Source organism: Chrysochloris asiatica, unplaced genomic scaffold, assembly GCF_000296735.1.
Source record: "Chrysochloris asiatica unplaced genomic scaffold, ChrAsi1.0 scaffold00115, whole genome shotgun sequence".
Classification (NCBI taxonomy): Eukaryota; Metazoa; Chordata; class Mammalia; order Afrosoricida; family Chrysochloridae; genus Chrysochloris; species Chrysochloris asiatica.
Window position 1 is genome coordinate 8,504,356 of NW_006408633.1, and position 5,332 is coordinate 8,509,687.

At 42.4% G+C, this 5,332-nt stretch overlaps 1 pseudogene; it reads left to right on the plus strand.

Moving 5' to 3' along the window:
• Positions 1-3,319: 3,319 nt before the first annotated feature.
• Positions 3,320-4,848, plus strand: LOC102827662 (annotated as a pseudogene).
• Positions 4,849-5,332: the final 484 nt, after the last annotated feature.

Genomic DNA, 5,332 nt, shown 5'->3' on the forward strand with positions numbered 1-5,332 from the left:
GAGGTTCCCGTAGTGTTTTCCCGTGGTGTGTTTGCTTCCCTGCTTGGTCTTTCTGTTTGTTCTTGCCCAAGTTATGGGCTCTGGGCTACCAAGCCCGGCAGATTCAAAAGTACACGATTTCTTACTTCTGCTTCAAGTTCTACTAGCTATAAGCCTTCAAACTTTTTAAATATTCCTGCCAATGTGGTTCCGAGTTTTGGAGCTCTGCCCTGGATCTGCTTTGCCTGGTATTCTGTGGTATCGCTGACAAAAAACTTCACTGCACCTCCACCCTAGCCGCCATCCTGTTTCCATCTTTTTGATATGTCACATTGAAAGGTACTGTCTTCTTATCCATTCTGGTCTTTAGGCCTCTTGTCTGTTACATTATTCCATTTACATCCAGTGTAATTATCAATAGGTATGCATTGCTTGTTGTCATTTTTCTGTGTGTGTGTTTTCTGTCTTGCATAGTGCTGTTGGATTCTTTGTTCCACATCATTTTCTATGCTGAGTTCATTTTGTTTGTGGATCTTTTTTTCATTTTCATTTCTATTGTATTAATGTTTACTAAAACGTTCTGATTTCCCTTTTTATTTTGTTGTATTATTTTTCTTTAAGGTTATTCTGTGATTTATTATTTTTCCCCTGATTATAATGGTATGTTTTATCTTGAAATCTACTTGACTTCCATGTCATTTGGAAGTTCTGTGTCTACACTATTCCCTCTTTTTGCTTTGTCGCTCACTTCAGTATACTAGATTTAGTCTTGTAGATTTGTTGTACTTTAAATGCTTCTATATCTATATTTAGTTCTGGGTGGTGTTGTCATGTGTGATAAGCTCAAGTTGTTGTCTGCTGTTGTTGGTTCTCAGTCCAAATAACAACCTTTAGCATTTTTTGTAAAATTGGTCTGGCCACTACAAATTCCTTTAACTTCTAATTATCAGGAAATGTTCTAATTTCATCTTCATATTTCAAGGACAGTTTTGCTGGGTATATGATTCTTAGGTGGCAAGTTTTTTGTTTTTTATTTTTCCAGAGTTCTATACATGTCATCCCATTGCCTTCTTGCTTGCATGGTTTCTGTGTGGAAACCAGACTTTGGTCTTATTGGTTCTCCTTTGTAGGTAACATTTCGTTTTTCCCCAAACTGCTCTCAGGATTCTTTCCTTGTCTTTGATTTTGGAAAGCTTGATTATAATATGTCTTGGTGATTTTCTTTTGGGATATATCCTTTTTGGGGTTCATTCAGCTTCTTGTATGCTTATCTTCTTGTTGTTCATGATACTAGGGAATTTTCTTCCAACAACTTTCTGACAGTTTTCACTATGTTTGTCTCTTCCCATTCTGGAATTCGGATTACCCATAAGTTGTTCTTCTTCATGGTGTCTGTGGTGCCTTTAATTTACTTGATATGGCTTTTATCTCCAAAGTCTTCTTAATTCTCACCAAGTGAATAGGACTATTCAAATAAGGTATACAGGATGCTATGGCTGGAATTGGTTAGTTTTGCTCTTCTGCTAAAACTTAAAAGCAGTCATCTCAGAAGCATTGACAGAGGATCCCAGGACCATCAAGAAGAAAGAGCATGAGTTGAGAATGAGACAGCAAGAGGTGACAGCAAGAGGCAATGGCCAAGGTGGTGGCCTGGAAAGACAGGGCAGCTTTGGACTTTAGGCCTATGGACTGAGTGCCTACAGGCTGGAGACAGGCTTGAAGACTATGCTCTTAGGCACTTACCGATTGTCTAAAAGAACTTTGTAACAAGTACTTGAGCCAGGCAGAGAACAAGGGACCACATGGCTGAGTGGCTGAAAACAAGGATGAGGTGTACCTGCAGAATGACAGACAGGAGACATTTTTGACTGGAGAACTGCTACATCCTGAGTTGGTTTTGATCTTGAATTGTATCATGTTCAATTCTCTAATACACTCCTTAATTGTGAATATTGTTATGAGTCCTGTGTGGCCATTGCAATGGATTATCAAACTCAAATATGAAACAGAGAGTGCTGTGGGAGGAATGGTTGGTGTCAGAATAGGGTCAAGAAGATTGCATGTCTGACCTCTGCTTCATAGGAATCAGCCTTTGACTGATTTTGACTTTGATTCCATTTCTCCACATAATCACTGCAGTATCCCGCATAACTATTAAGCTTTTTTAAAATTCTTTCATTCTGTTCCTTAGATTATTATTTTACCATATTAGTATTGAGAGATTTATCTTCAAGCTCACTAGCTCAGGCTTCCATCACTTTGAACCTACTCCTTTGCCCTTTCAATGTATTGTCCATTACTGAGATTTTAGCATTAATCTTCTGGATTTCTAATGGCAGGTTTTATAATGTTTCAAAGTTTGCATTTATTTTGTCTGTTTGTTCTTGTAGTGTTTTCCTGAATTCTCCTAAAGTTTCATTGTGTTATCCTTGCTTTCCTCTATCTTTCTATCAATACTTTGAGGGTATCTAATTATCATTCTTTTGAATTCTTTTTCAGTTAGTTCCATTATCTTTTCTTCCTCAGAAACATTTTCTGACTCTGCATGGTGGTCATTTATTTGAGCCATTCTTTTTTGCTTTGCATGTGAGCTAAAATTGTCTGTTGTCTCTTGGGCATTGTAGGATTGTCATATTTGTAAAAACAAACAGTGCAGTTGTTGGATCTGGGGGGAGAACTCTCTTAGGGGCTCCTGCAATTCAAGGAATTCACCATATGATTGTGGCAGGGATGTGACAGCAGAGTTCCTGGCCCTAGATGGAGTTTCTGTTGGCTTTGGTGTGTTATCTATGGTCAGGGCACTCAGTCTGGAAGTAGTTCATGGGGCCCTTGATGGAGCTGGTTTTAGTGTCAGCTAGGACCATAGGGAAGCTGGGGAGAGCTGACTGGTTAAGTTTTGGTTTGTTGGCTTTGTGGATTTTGTAGGTCTGGAGCCAAGCCCCATCTGAATCCAGATACCAAAGCAGCACACCAATGAGGTACAATTGATCCCCATTGCATGCTGTCATGGCACTAACCACATGGTTCCAAAATCCAGGAAACAGGGTCTGCACTGAGGGTGGATGAGGGTCAAAGCTGGCCACCAGGGAAGTTAGGGGTAAAAGAAGAAACCTCACCTTTTCCATCCCTTGTGTGCTGCCATAGCTGCTCATTGGATGATTGAGCCATGTCTGGCCAATGGTTCACTATTCAGTCTCCCTCTTTCACCATCCCTGCTTGGCCTGTCCCCACAGCAAGCACTCCACCCACCTCTCTAACCTTTCTTCTAAAGTTCAGAGTGCAAGAATTTTCATCTGCATCGGTTTTATTTTGTCTCTCATATCATTGTTGTAGAGGGTCCATGTAGTACATCTTCCTAGTTCACCATATTGACAGAACTCCCAAATTCCATGAACTTTTCCTTCCACCTTTCTATGAACTCCTTGAAGCACTTTGTATTTAGCAAGGAAAGTGATAAATGGGCAATTGCAATAAAATGTACTGAGTGTTACAAAAATGTAACTAACCTTGAGAGTAGTCTTCCAAATTATATCCTGGGTATTCTTCCTCCTCTCCTCATACCTACACTGCCACTATCTTCTTGATTATCTGCCCAATGAGGTTTTGGATGGAAAGTGGCAAGGTTAGAAGTGGGAGGAAGTATGGACTAGCAAGTTTATACAGCAGGTGCCTCCAAATCATTAGCAGATCAATTAGGGCAGGAGTCTAAAGCTGGGGAAGAACTGTGCGGACAGTTTAGCTGTGTATGCATATACACAAATTTAGGATCTAGTTTCAGTGCCAGGCTGGGATAACTGGCTTCCTAAGAAAGGAAATATCCATAGCCCTCTTTTCCAAGAGATCTCAGATATTTTTTGGAGGGTAGTGATGCTGGAGAAGAGAAATCAGTTCTGGGAGGAATTCTGGCTGATTGAGATTATACATCAATCAGCTTTCACAGCAGCAGAACTGAGCTCCACAGGTTCATGTGTTCCCTGACCCAGCATAGTAGCCTTTACCCCTGCTGCCCATGTGCTGGCTGCTGCCCATGTGCGAGACAGACCCTTCTGGAAAGTCCATGAATCTGGATACTAAAGGCAGACCCCAGCCCAGATTCACCCATTTCCCAATTCTTATGAAAGTGGTCCAGGCAGATCTTCTAGACACTGCATGATCACAGGAGCAGCCCTCTGGCCCATAATGACATCCATCTCTTCCCAGTTGACCACTTACACCTGCAGCCACTGGTGCGAATGATGCCTGGCTTGGCTTATTGTATTGGCCTGTCCTGGGTCTTCATCTTAGCACATTTCCCTCACCAGACGTTGCCTGGCTCAATAGCTGATGCTGTTCTGGCCTGACTGATGACCCCCTGGGTGCCCGTGGAGCGCAAACTTAGTTTCTATGGTTTAACTGCATTAGTCCTCATGCTGGGCACCAACCTCATCTACTGGACTCTCTTTACACCGGACCTGGAACTTTCTTGCTCCAGCAGTATAGCTTCCAAGTGGTGTGAGTGACCCCACATGGATGCACGTGAACAGTTGGCTCTTTGCCTCCCTGAGCCATGACTCAGGGTCCACCCTGGATCTGGCCATCACCCTGCATTTTCCCTACTATGCTCAGGTATGGCAGGCACACCTGGGAAATGACCAGAAGATTGCCTGCTTTGTGCTGGCCATGGTGCTACTGGACCTCTTAGACTGGCTAAGCTATCCTCCTCAAATCAGCTTCTTCTACATTTTCAATTTCCTCAAATTCACTCTCTGGCTCTGACTGGTCCTGGTCCTTGTGCCCAGGGTGGTACACATGTTTAGTGCCCATGCACTCCTCCTGACTGCCAAGTGCCTCCTTCCACCACCTTCCCTCCCAAATCTTCCAAACCAATAAATACTCTTCCATCTCCAGCCCATTCCATGTGTCCAGCCCCCAGCTTATCTCATAATCCCATGTTAGCCACAAGAGATTTTTTTTCTTTCCCAGAGAGTCTGGTCTTCCTCCTAACTTCCCTCTTAAGTCCCTAGAAGCAAGGAAAATGGCAAGACCAAAGGCTCCTCTAATGCTGTGAAGGGCACCTCAAAGTGACTCCTATAAAGTCCTTGAATACTTTAAAAAAGGTAACTAACCTTGACGTAGGATCTTGGGTATCTCAGTGGCTAAGTGCTTGACTGTGAACTCAAAAGTCAGGGTTTCAAACCCACTAATTGCTCCAAGGGAGAAAGATGTGGCAGTCTGCTTCCGTAAATATTAAAGTCTTGGAAACCCTATGGTCTCTTCAATTCTACTTTATCCTATCCTATAGGGTTGCTGTGAGTCCAAATCTACTCTATAGTAATAGTTTTGGTATTGGCAATGTGGAAGTGCTCATGAGGGG